This window comes from Anser anser (assembly GCF_964211835.1).
Source record: "Anser anser genome assembly, chromosome: Z".
NCBI classification, from domain to species: domain Eukaryota; kingdom Metazoa; phylum Chordata; class Aves; order Anseriformes; family Anatidae; genus Anser; species Anser anser.
Genome location: NC_139723.1, coordinates 52,744,975 through 52,759,204, shown reverse-complemented (window position 1 = coordinate 52,759,204; position 14,230 = coordinate 52,744,975).

Sequence of the window (14,230 nt, the reverse complement as noted above, 5' to 3'; positions counted from 1 at the left end):
GGACAGATAAACTGACCTGACCCAACTCGTATGGAAGTCTTCTGCCCTCCTGGAGCCTGGGTAAGAGGCGATAATAGAAAACTCACTAGCCTGGTACAGCTGCCTGATTATTATCCCTTATTGTTTTTTCAAGTTGGCAGTGATGAAGTAGCAAAGAAGTCCAAAAGCAATCAAAAGGGACCTCAGGGCCTTGGGGCAATTAGTTAAAGGATCAGGGGCACAGGTAGTATTTTTGTCTATCCTTCCAGTAGGAGGGAACAATATTGAAATAGCAGCAGACCCAGCTGATCAATACCTGTCTCTGAGGCTGGTGTCTCTGAAGCTGGTGTCACTGGCAGGATTTTGGGTTTCTTGATCATGGGTTGATCTACACAACACCAGGTCTGCTGACACCTGATGGGATGTTTCTACACCAATACACACAGCATGAGGAACAAGCAAGAACTCAGTCACAGAGCTATGACATCATTGGCATAAGCAATTCTTGATGGGAAGAATCCTGTGACTGGTGTGTTATGATGGATGGCTATAGGCTCTTCAGAAAGGATAGACATAACAGGCAAGATGGGGGGCTTAGACACTGTATGTAATGGAGGGACTGGGCTGTACAGTGCTTGCAGTTGGTGATGACAAGGATGAGAGCCTCTGGGTAAGGATTAAGGGACATGCAAATAAGGTGATGTTGCTGTGGGAGTCTACTATAGGCCACCCAGCCAGGATGACAACATTGATGAATTATTTTTTTTAAGGGACAAAGAGATACCTATAGATGAGCTGCCCTTGTCCTTATGGGTGCTTCAACTTGCCAGATGTTAGCTGGGAATACTATATAGCTGATACAAACAGATCCATGAGATTCCTGAAACACCTTGATGATGACTTCTTGGTGCAGGTACTAAGGGAGGAAAAGTGACTAGGAAAGGTGCCCTCCTAGATTTGTTTCTTGTAAACAGAGAGGGACTTGTGGATGAAGAGGTGATTGGTGGCCATCTTGGCCATAGTGACCATGAAGTAGTCGAGTTTAAATTTTTGTTTGTGTTAGGAGGAAAATTGCCACCAAAACTTCAGTGCTGGATATGGGGAGATTATACTTTAAGCTGCTCAGGGAACCAGTTAATAAGGTCCCCATGGAAACTGCTTTTGAAGGCATTGGGTCCATCAGTGCTTGTCACTTTTTAAGTACTACCTCCTAAGAGCACAAGAGCAGGCAATTCCACAACGTTGGAAGTCAAGCAGGTTGGGCAGGAGGTCAGCTTGGCTGAGCAGGGATCTTCTTCTAGAGCCTGTGTGCAAAAAGAAAATCTATGGCCACTTGCAGCGGGATTGGGTGACATGTCAGGACTAAAGAGAGACTGTTTGCCATAGTAGGGAGAAAATTAGTGTGGCCAAAACTCAACTAGACTTGAAGCTGCAGGGAACAACAAAAAGGGCTTTTAAAAATATATTGACAGCAAAAGGAGGACCAGAGATAACATTGGTCTATTACTTGTTGAGCATGGCTACCTCATAAATAGGTATGTAGACAAAGCAGAGATGTTCAATGCCTCCTTAACCTCTTTATTCAACACAGATGATGTGCCCTGGGACCCCCATAGCCTTGAGTTGGAGGTCTGTGACTGCAAGAGTGAAAAACTAACAGCCAGCTCTGAACTTGTGTGGGATTTGCTGCTCCAGGTGGATACATATAAGTCTATGGGCCCCAATGGGATTCATCCTACAGTACAGAAAGAACTGGTTGATGTCATTGCAAGACCTCTCTCAATTATTGTTCAATGTTCTTGGGAATCTGGAGAGGTCCCAGTTGACTGGAACGTGGCAAATGTTGTCCCAGTTTTCAAGAAGGACAAGAAAGAAGACCCTGATAATTACAGGCCTGTCAGTCTCACTCCAGTGCCTTGTAAAATTACAGAAGATTATTCTGGGAGTTACGGAAAATCAGCTAAAAGACACTGCAGTCTTTGGCCACAGCCAACATAGGTTCAAAGGGGAAAAGTCATATTGAATGAACATTTCCTTTTATGACAAGGTTACCTATCTATTTGACCAAGGGACGCCAGTTGATGTAATCTTTTTCAATTTCAGCAAAGCTTTAGATACTCTTTCTCATAGTATCTTTCTGTTCAAAATGTACAGCATTCAGCTAGATTAATACATTATGTGATGGGTGAACAATTGACTGACAGGCTAAAAAGGTTTTAATAAATGGGGTTACATCAGGCTGGTGGTCAGTCACTAGTGGGGTTGTGCATGGCTCCATTTCAGGGCCAGTTCTCTTTAATGTTTTCATAAATTATTTGGATGAAGGACCTGAAAGTATACTCAGTAAGTTTGTGGAAGTCACTACATGGGGAGGAGCTCTTGACACCCTTGAGGGTAGAGAGTCCTTGCAGAGGGATCTTGACAAATTAGAGGACTGGGCAAGCACACATGAAATTTAAAAAGAGCAAGTGCTGGATTCTGCACCTGGGACAGCAACTCTGGCTATATACACAGACTGGGGGATAAGAGGCTGGAGAGCAGCCCTACAGAAAGAGAAATGGGTGTTCTGGTGGACAGCGAGTTGAATATGAGCCAACAGTGTGCCCTCGCCACCAGGAGAGCTAACTATATCCTGGGTTGCATCAAGCATGTCATTGCTTGCTGATTGAGGGAAAGGATTGTCCTGTTCTGCTCTGTGCTGGTGCAGCCTCATCGCAAATACTGTGTGCAGTTTGGGGTACCACAGTACAAAAAGGACATAGAACTATTCGGGAATGTCCAAAGATGGTGAAGGTTCTAGAGAGGAAGACGTATGAGGAGCTGCTGAGGTCCCTTGGTTTGCTCAGCCCAGAGCAGAGCAGGCTGAGGGGAGGCCTCATGGCGGCCTGCAGCTCCCTCACGAGGGGAGCGGAGGGGCAGGCGCTGAGCTCTCCTCTCTGGGGGCAGCGACAGGACCCGAGGGAACGGCATGGAGCTGGGACAGGGGAAGGTCACGCTGGGTGTTAGGGAAAGCTTCTGCACCCAGAGGGTGGTCGGGCACTGGGACAGGCTCCCCAGGGCAGTGTTTACAGCACCAAAGCTGCAGAAGTTCAAGAAGTGTTTGGACAATGCTCTCAGATACTTGGTCTGATTTTTGGGTGGTCCTGTGTGGAGCCAGGAGTTGGACCTGATGATCCTTGTGGGTCCTTTCCAACTCAGCATGCTCTATGATTCTACATGACAAAATGCTAAATATAGTAGCATTTAAATGAATTTAAGTGCATTTTTAAAAATAAATTTAAAAAATATTTTTGACAACTTGTGGAACTGTAATCTTCAAAAGCAATGCCATGTATAACACAGAAAGGAAAAGCCGTGTAAGTGCATGATACAGAGACAAATTCTCATCTGTAGGTACAGAATCAACCCAGTACTACCAAGCAAGTTTTCTCTGTATTTCTATATCATAATGCAGCCCAGCATATAACCAACCATGTGTTCTACCATAAGCCTAAAATCAGATCGCTTCACCTTGACATCTTGTTTTGGCTGCACTTGCACATGCATGCGCCCACACACATGCACCCACATACATACACTCACATTCTCTTCAGTCACTTTTAATTTATGCCACAGAGCTGTATGGTCTGTCCTGGATAAGCTGTGTTAAATTAAAATTAAACATCACCAAGCTCAGCCTCCCTCTGTGAATGCTATGCTGCAGGTGTGCAGGGGGTTAATATCAGAAATGTTCCACAGGAGGTTAGTGGGATTCAGTTTCAGCTAACATTTATTTTGCCAGCTCCTGTTCACTTTCATCTCTGCTTATGAACACTATTATCTTGTTTGTAGTAATATATATAGATCACTGCAGCTGCGCTCTGCAAAATTCATCCATTTTTTGAGCTTTGGAAAAAAAAATCTGCAAGTCTTTTATCACAGTCCTGAGCCCTGTGAATTCACCCACCTTCCTAGTCTAGTCTCTCATACAGATTGTAAGCAGGTGTGGGTTTGAAAACCTTTCACTGAAAATGGACTGTCGGTTTTCTAATGTAACCTCACACCCAATGTGGTTTTGTCCTTTCACTCAAGACTAATTGTGAGCAGTTTTTTTTTTTTTTTCCCATAAAAAAAGGACTAAGTTACTTCAACTCCTTTGCTTTTTGTCTTTTCCTATTGTTAATTTCCTGTTACAGGCATTACCTTTGGCACATATATGTCATGCCCAGCATACTGTTCGTGAGACCTTCTGTCCCTTGCTCAGTAGACTGCCAATAACTATATTAATATCTAACTTACTGTAGCACTTTTTGTATCTTGCCAATATACAGTTTCCTGTCCTGGAATTAGCAGTGCTAATTATTGATGGACATTGGAAGGGATATTAATATATCTGACATTTTCTTTCACGACCTTGTAAGAACACACTAAATAGTGTGCTATTCCATAGACTTGATGTCTCCCAAGCAATACTTATGCTCTAAAATCCAGCCAGCCTAAAGAAGAAAATGAGTGTTTTAAAACAATTTATACAGTACAGATATCTTGAAGAGAGGATGGAAAACTGCAAAGAGGCAAGATTAGGGTTGAATTTACACTAAAATTTCCAGCATAAAGTCTTCTTGTCATATATTTTTTATGATCTGGTCCCGTGACTTTATTCTAGAAAGACTTACAAAGCAAACTCTTGGCTGTAAGTTCTTCATGTTTACCTGGCTTGCTATTACTATCATACAGCTTACAATGGAGCTATTATTCCAGCACTTCAAGGCTGTGATACAATAATTGACTTCCTTACTAGTTTCCTAGTCTTCTTCCTCTTCAAGAATCAGAAGTTGTTGAATGAGTAGGTCATAGCTCTATTCTGCTTTTCTCATTTTGAGACAGAAAAAGGCAGACTAACTTTCAAAGCCTCTACCCTAGGCTTTCAAGAAGGCAGACTGTAAAAGACAGAATAGAAAAGGAAACAAAAAGCAAATGCAATAGAGATTTAAGTAGTTTAGACCTTGTGCTCAGCAGTCTGCAAGATCAAACTCACTCCTCTCCATGCAGCAGCTGGTATCAATGCTCTTGCATTGTTCAAACAAGTTCCAGCATTTAGTGAGCTGGGACGCTGCCTTCTACTATACTTCTGTAGAGGCCGCCCCTCCAGTTGTGAATGAAGTGTGCCTTCCAGAAGCAGCTTTGCATTACTTCGACAAAGCCAGACAACACCTGCCCTCGAGGCTTAACAAAAGGTAGTAAAGGGAAGGAGAGAGTAATCTCTCTCAGGCCTCTGCTGCTATCACTCTCCCTTTATATTTCATTTAGAGCAAAACGTGAACAAAGAAAGAGTGTTAGACATGCACACTATAATGAAAATCCATGACTCGACTGTGCATTCATAATTATTTTATAAATAAATGGCTTCTGAAGAGCCACATCTGTCTCTTCCCACAGAGTGTATGTCTTTCATTAATGTATTACAGGCCAAATGAAGCCAGCCTGAGTGCTTTGCTTGCATCTTCCTCTTCCTCTCCATCATTGCCCATGGATAGGTTTTTGTGGTTCAGAGAGAGCTGCAAGCCCCACACGTCTCTGCAGGACTGATGGCTCGTCAATAACATTAGCCAGCATTATGGGCCGCATCGGTGTAGAACAGAATCAATATGGCCAAGTAAAAAGTCTAATCAGTTGACATGACCATCTTCAGCAGGGCTCACGTTACAAGAAATGAGTTTTTTTAAGGAATCAGCATCAGCACTGCTTATTCACCCCACACCAAGAAGCCTTGACGAAGATTTATTGCTTCTTGTTTTGTTAGCAGCACAGGGTGAGCTGGTAAAAGTGAAATAATCATTCAGGTTAGAAGAATAATAGGACTGGTCTCTGCAAACACTGCCCATGTTTTCTGAAGGAGCTCAAAACATCCGCTGTAGGGCAGTGTGGAAGGGAAGCAGCTTGCATTAGGAAATAAGAATAGCGTAAAGACCTAAAAACAGGGATTCATGCCATTTGTCTGACTCAGTTGCATTCTCTTTTCTCACCATCTTTTTTTTTTTTTTTTTTTTTACTGAAGGGACAGATTCAGCTCTCACTTCTACTTTTGTAAATTGAAGTCAGTTGGCTGAAAATAGGATTATTCCAGATTTCTATCAGCGTAAGCGAAAGCAGACTTTGTCAGTCATGCCTATGGCAATGTACACATCTTAAAACAAGTTTCTCACTGATGCATAGCTTTATCTACGTGGTAATTATGGAGCTGTTTTACAACCATCTCCCTTTCTCTTTCTCCTCACCCCTCTGCATGCAGATTCACCCACAACACAAGAGCAATGGGGGTGCAGCTATCAGATATTTCAATTTTATGGACTCTGCTGATCATCTGTTCTCATTTGTCCAGTCATCTGAGGGAAACCCTGTTCAATCATGTGAGGGTAAAGCATTAGTGAAATCGTTAGTGCAGCATGGGCAGGCTAATAGGCCCATGCCTCAGCCATTTTTTTGCAGGCAACATACCGCCTACATCACAGTTACTTCAGCAGTGTTATTTCCTAAACAGGTAAAAGAAAATAATTGCATCTAGGAGGCAAGCAGCTTGTTTGTGAATGGCAAAATGGAGATAACTTCTCCCATTCCACTTTGTTAGAATGAAGTAGCTGGGAAACGTTCATCAAAAAATAAATAAATCTTGAAACAGGTTAATACCTATTCAAATTACCAACAGAATCAGAAGAAAATTAAAGGACCTGATTCCTTAAGGCCTATACCGACTAGACATAAGGGAAAGAACTGGAAGTTTGATTCAGGCTTTTCAGCCACTGCCAAAACAGTCTTGATGCTCACAGGCCAGTCAGTGGTACTTGTGCACAGGAGTGGGACAAACCCGATGATCTCCTCCTCGGCAGTGGCAGCCCTTTGCTCCCAGTACAGCATTACCACCTTGTGCAATGCAGCCACAAGCAATGGGCAGCTGCCGTGACAAATTCATCTTAATTTTTCTCTCTTTGGCATGCACACACAGAGGCACACACTGTCTACAGATTTCCTTGGGGGGGGGGGGGGGGGTAAGGGGGGGAGAGAGGAGGAACTGTATTTTTTTTTTTTTTAATATTAGAGTAGTAACTATGGATTTCAGTCAAAATGGAGGCCTACAGCAGTGCGTACACACCAGCCAAGCTCTTCGTCCCCAGGAGCTGAGGTCAAGCACACATCAATAGTGAGTTTGTTCCTCAGTGGCAGAGTTCATCTCCAAGTTTCCAGCAATACCATCTGTTGAAAATGAGGCCCAATGAAAAAGCAATGAAAAAGTACCCCGGCATCCATGTGTTTTATAATTGTCCTTTTTTTTTTTCTTTTCTTTTTTCTTTTTTGTTGCTGCATGAAGAAAAGCATTTTTTTTAACCAATCTAGATTCTGAACACAATGTTTTTTTCCTTTCCTTTCCTTTCCTTTCCTTTCCTTTCCTTTCCTTTCCTTTCCTTTCCTTTCCTTTCCTTTCCTTTCCTTTCCTTTCCTTTCCTTTCCTTTCCTTTCCTTTCCTTTCCTTTCCTTTCCTTTCCTTTCCTTTCCTTTCCTTTCCTTTCCTTTCCTTTCCTTTCCTTTCCTTTCCTTTCCTTTCCTTTCCTTTCCTTTCCTTTCCTTTCCTTTCCTTTCCTTTCCTTTCCTTTCCTTTCCTTTCCTTTCCTTTCCTTTCCTTTCCTTTCCTTTCCTTTCCTTCCTTGCCTTTTTTATGGGAATCTTTCTGCAGAATATTAATAGTGTAACATTAATTTAAATGGTTTATTAAAGTTAAAAAACAGTCAATTTCTATTAAGATTCCACCATTTATAGTGATTCAAGGGAATATTCTACTCTGAGTGCCTCAGGATCTTGGTATATAACATCCTCATTTGTGTTAATGGAAACTTTACTCCTTTGAATTCAAGTGGACTGAAAAGTTTCACCAGGCACACAGGCTCTGTATAAATAAGCAGCACACAGCAAACATATTCCTTTAAAAGGATTATCACTTTGACAGCTATTCAGTTGGGGTGGGTTTTTCTGTCCCCTGGAATTCCCAGCTTGCCCTCTTAACTGCACAGAAGGTAAATCTGTGTAATACTTCACAGCTGCCTTTACTGGGACCTGACACTGAGCCTACTGGATGTGCTTTCCTGGTACAAAGCACCTCGTCAAGTTTCCTGCTCTGGATGCAGTGAACACAGCTGATGAGCTGTCTTATTAAAAGTTATGAGGAAAGGATGTTCAGTCCATTACTTTCCAAACTACTGGATATGCATGGCGAAGCTGAGGAACTGAGCCAGCCAGTCCCTCTAAGCTCCCTCTCTCACATGCACAAACTGCACGGTTATGTTTACTAACACACTGCTCCCATGGCAGTCATGATATTTTTTTTTTTTGGGGGGGGGAGGTTGTTGTTGAGGGGGAAATCTTATGCTTAATCACTGTTCCCTTGTTATTTCCTCATCACCACAGACCAAACTCAAGCCTTGTTTTTCCACTGGCACTGTGCACGCTGGCAAAGCTCCAAGGAGGTTTAAGCTGGGGCTTTGCCACCCCTCTGCCCGCAGTGGTGGGAATAGAGCCAGAAGCAAGACTTTCCCTCACCCTGCCTGCCTCAAAAGGAAAGTGTGGGGCAGTGCCACGCTTGCTGAGGAGCTGGAGGTTGGCTGAGGCTGGAGGGGCTGAGGGCTGTGGGAGGTTGAACGTGGGAGGGCTGGCATGGCACACATGCTGGGGGAGACTGGAGGCTGGGGTGCTGCACGGGGAGCTGAGGTGTTGGATTCCTGCATCCCTCCACACCACACAGTCAGTCCCCTTGCTGAGGGGCAGCCCAGGGGAAAGGCGAGCAGAGGCCAGCTTCAGCAGTGCCATGTGTGGAGCGTGTATCCAGTACTTTCTGTTTGGAATAAGGATAAGCTGTTTTCTTAAGTAGTTCAGTTAAAAGCTGCAAATATATATATATATATATATATATACATATATATATATTTCCCCACCCCATTGAAGCAAAACACATTTTGCAAGCAGTCTGCTTTGGAAAACTGCTGGCGCTTGGACTGGAAGAACACAATTAAAAGATGCAGTAAAAATTGACAAATCTTGGTACGTGGAGCTGAAAATACATTACAATCCCAATTGAACTATAAATAAAAACCCTAAATTAAATAAATCTTGTACAATTATGGATTAAAATATGTTTGGCTTTAATGACTTAGCATACGGGCCTTGACTGTGGAAATGGTTGCTGAGACCACATGGCTTGCACAGAGATGCAATAATAAACAAGATGACTGCTGCTGCAAGGCCATATAACCATGTTGAGGGTTGCTGCTCTTCTGGTAACGGTTTACCCTTCCTGTTCTCTGTCCAAAACTCCAGCCATTTAGCTTCACTAACAGCAAGCAGTATCAATAGTGGGCTCTGAATGGAAAAGAAAGCCAGCCCAATAATAACAAAACTCTTCAGGGAGCTTTATCAGCAATTGCTGTCATCAGATGTTGGGAAGCTGTGGCTCTTTCCTATCACCCACAGGCTGTGGCAGCATGTTGTACTCGGCAAGCTGCAAGGTGGCAAAGCCCCAAAGGTCATGCAGGGCAGATGACAGTGTGCTCCCCTGTCACAGTTCTGCGGAGCGGGGGTTTGCCAGCCCCAGTCTGCCCAGGCAGCAGAGGGGTTTGGAGGTGGAGGTGGCAGGAGAAGTGCGCACCCCTGCCTGCTCTGCCTCCTGCTTGCCCCCTTGAGTAGAGAGCACTGCCCTCTCCTTTTGGATGACAAGCAGGGATCAAAACGTTTTCCATAGCCAATGCTTTAGCTGGTGGGCCAGGACGACCTCGGCAGTCACCATTTCCCTCTTGAGAAAGGTGGAGAGTGGGTGTGGATCCAAAAAAGTTAACTATTACTGACGTGACTGGCCCAGATATCTGCTGTGCCCTACAGCTCCCTGAGCTGTCATGGCTCTCCAGCTCTGTAGCTGGCTGTCCAACCTGTCACCACGGCCCAGTAACTACATCTGCACTACACCACTCGTCCAAAGGGCAGGGCTGAGCTTGGGCACAGAAAATAGAAAAAAAACATCCCAGGAAGCTCACTTTTCTTGCCAGGGTAAGATGGAGCACGGTTTCCATTAGACAAAGCTGGTGAGAACTAGCCCAGGTGAAGTCTGGCTTCCTGGGGACATGGGTACTGTGGTGGATAGAGGCACAAAGGGGATAAGTTCCTGCAGTTGCTCCTCTCTCTGAAGCCATTCCCAGGGTACCTCACATCCTTTCTCTTAGTACTCAGACTTAATGTCTTGGCTTTCTACCCTTTGGCCAAACTTGGCTGAGGTGGGTCAGTGCATTCATACTACTGGGGAGGTGAGTGCAAGGCAGAAGATGCATACAGGCAGACCTATGCATACAGTCAGATGGTGTAACACTCATTTCCTCAGGAAAGGAGCCTGGAAAGAAAACAGCAGCCTGCTTTTCAGGCCTTCCTGCTCTCTGTTTCTCCTACTTTGTCTGAAAGTTATGGTAGCTTAAAATAATCTCTGTTCTGCATCTAGGAATTTACTTATGTTTTCTTTGAACAGCATTTTTAAAAGGTCTCCCAATTTAAAATGTAGCATGTAAATATGACTTTTTTTCTCCTTCAGCAACTATTTTCTGGAAGATCTGAAGCTGATTATATTGGGATCGTGATTACTTAGTGGCTTGACTAAACCTATTTTGCAAGTCAGCTCTGATGTGTTACTTTGAATTAAGATGAGTTTTCTCATGTTTTACGGAAAAAAAAAAGTCCAAAAAGCAAGTATTCTGTGTGTAAAAAAATTGCTCCATGAAAACTTGCCTTAACATGACGTATGACTGTATTATGCAAGCTGTTTATTCACCCATTATTTTTTGTTTTATTAGACATAGTTGACCCTTTGATCTCACTGAATTAACACTTTTACTGATCCAGAGGCTGTGAGTCTAACCCTCATGATTGTTGACACTGTTTTCCTATGGCTTGGCATTTGTAATCATGCAAATTATTGCTGTAGCTTATTCATTTCTAAATATTCTCAGAATTGATTCCCTGACATGTTCTCTGTGGCTCAACAGCTTTCTCCAACTTCCACTGTATGGCTTAGCTCTTTAAAGCTTGCAATACAGTAACACAAAGTTCACATATATTTTGGCAATTTACCATCTTTTGGAAATGTCTGCTTTAGGGTCTTAGACATTGCAGGAAAAAAATAAAGTCATAGCAAAGCTTTTTCTGGGCTGTGTCCAGCCTAAGGAAAACACAAAGCTTTCAGCATAGAGTTTAGTGGATTTGTAAAGAAACTTGAAACATGGTACACCTCTTGACCTGAATTCTTGTAAGCCAATATGTGGTGTATATATACCCTAATGAATTTCTCCAGTTGCAGTTTACATTTCAGTCATGTTGCATCTACCACTGGAATCAGTGGACACTGACTGCTATAGTAGGTCAAGGGCTTGACCTTTGTTATTCTGACCTTAATTATAGGACCAAGTCAAGGGCATAGTGTCCAGTTTCATACCAGCTCCCAAGCATGTCAGGTTCTGATTAGAGCCTTCATTCACCAGGCTGGGTTGAACACATTCCGGCTAAAATGGAGATCAGTGAGTGTAAAGTTATGAGAACAGACGCCAGAGGCCATGGGAACAGGATGGAAAATTTTATATAGCAACCGTAATGTTTTACATCTTGTAAAATAACCCAGGAGATAGGAAATAATTTTTTAAATCCAAATTTCAAAGTTTGTCTTTTCTCAATTCCTAGGAGAATCTCTGGAAAACCTGCATAACTGACACCTCCCAGCCTCTTTACCAAACCATTCAGGAAGGTACATCATTGTCATTCAGCCACAAATAGAGGCTTAGAATTTTTGTCTGTATTGTATTTCAGTGCAAGGTGCCTTCTGTGAAGCACTTAGGACAGGACTTCTAGAAGAGTACAGTCTTTGTATAAAATCCTCTGCCTTAGATGTTGTAATTCTAAAATTGTACACAATTTTGATATTTTGATTTTATTTTATTTTTTGAAAGTAACATACACAAAAGAAATGGGAAAATTGGAACTGTAGAACACAGAAAAATGTGAAATTATGAGAGTGCTTTGAATTTTTAATATCACTTAAATTGGAAAGATGGAAGCCCTCTAAAACTTGTAAGTGGCTTAGTAATTTCAAATCACTTCATACTGCACATGCCCAGAGCCCTGATAACCTCCACATTCAGCTGTTTATAAGTTTTTTCTTCACACATTCCAATTACATGAAACCACTCTCTAAAATGTAGAGTGTGTGATTCATAATTATTGTAGCTCTTCTGATTATTCTGTAGGTCTTAGCATGTGTGAAAGAATTCAAACTCTGTTACAGAGGATCAAAATATTTTGGACCAATTAAATCAAATGTTCTAACCAAGAAAACTTAATGGGGTCTTAAAACATATGTTTGGAAAAAAAAAAAAGATAAGGAAGGTTGTTGCATAAAAAAAATAATCTTGGACAGAAAGAAAATGGTATATAATATACATCAGGGCAACTGTTACTGGCATAAGAAAGGGCAGATGAGAAGCAGAAATGACAGTCAGATATGGTAAAAGAATAGATATTTCTTTAAGACATGAGAAAATGAGTTGGCAAGATGAACACATTTAGTGTGTATTGTGGTACAAATGGGAATACCAAAGGGTCTTGAACTTAGCCTCATAACAGTCTGCTTACTTAGTTAACAACCACTGGTTGTAGATGAAATAAGAGGGAAGGAAGTCCAACTCCTGGTTTTGCAGATAACTATATTAAATCTTCTCAAAAACTCATCAGTCTCTATCATCTGGATAGTTCTCATTTTGGCCTCTTCAGCTGATAATAGAAGACTGATCCAGAATGTCTCTGCTCTAGCGCCTAGAAACCCCATTTCTGCTTTCCAGCATAAAATTTTTTTCTATCTGTTTTTGTTAGTGTACATAGCTCTTCTCTTTCCCTGGTGTTTACACCCTGTTCTCTTGTCATACATTTATGCAGCACAATCATGTTCCTTTTCATGTCCCATTTGCTTGGCTGTGGAGCCAGGCTCTGTTAAGCTACCATCACAAAATTGCCTGTTTCCGTCTCTGCAAACAAGGGCAGCTGTTTTTTATTTGTCTTTCTTGCCCCCCCGTGGGGGCAACCAATCTGTATGCAATGCTTTAAATGAAGGTTGGATAGGGTTTTGGGAAGTAGTGCTGGCACTGCCCAAGCTCTCCTGGAAATGACTCGTCTAATAAATCTTGTAATCATGTTTAATCTTGAAAGCCTGTGCACCTCATTAGAAAGTATCTTTATATTGTTGCTTGGTCTTCTTTACCTACCCCAATGAAAAATCATTTTGCTATTTGATTTAATTTTGAAAAATCAAGTTAGCTTGACCTCTGGCAAGTCCGACAGTGTTCCCAAGCCTCCTGAGTACTAGGACATGCATTTTTGGGTCTCCATTTTTGCTCTTTTTCGTAAACACCTTTCAGGCTTCTTTTCTTATTACTGGCATCACCTTTGACAACGCTTTTCATACTGGAAGATGGAGGTGGGAGCAGCAGGGGTTGGGAGGTGTGTCCTGGTACAGCTGGAATGTTTAGGAATGAAGCTAACAATGGGGTCCCAAATCCCACATCAGCAACATGCTACACTGGAGAATGTGCCAAAGAAAAAGCAATCCCAAACACCACAGAAAACCATGAAAGGGGCATTCGATAATTGCCATGTGACATAATGCTTGCAATGCATTGGCATTTTGGATTAGGTCTACACTGGATGGATGTATTACCACTTCAAGGAATTAGATACACAGGATATTTTGCTCAACTCTGTTTTGGCCTTTGTGAAGCACTTCTCCTTGGAAGAAGCTATCATAAGATCACCAGAGTACTGCGGGAAGAATTGAAATCTAGCTCACGAGCTAGAAAGACTATAATCTTTCTTTCTTTCTTTCTTTCTTTCTTCTTCTTTCTTTCTTTCTTCTTTCTTTCTTTCTTTCTTTCTTTCTTTCTTTCTTTCTCTCTCTCTCTCTCTTTCTTTCTTTCTTTCTCTCTTTCTTTCTTTCTCTCTTTCTCTCTTTCTCCCTTTCTCTCTTTCTCTCTTTCTCTTTCTTTCTTTCTTTCTTTCTTTCTTTCTTTCTTTCTTTTTTTCTTTCTTTCTCTCTTCCTTCCTTCCTTCCTTCCTTTCTCTTTCTTTCTTTCTTTCTTTCTTTCTTTCTTTCTTTCTTTCTTTCTTTCTTTCTTTCTTTCTTTCTTTCTTTCTTTCTTTCTTTCTTTCT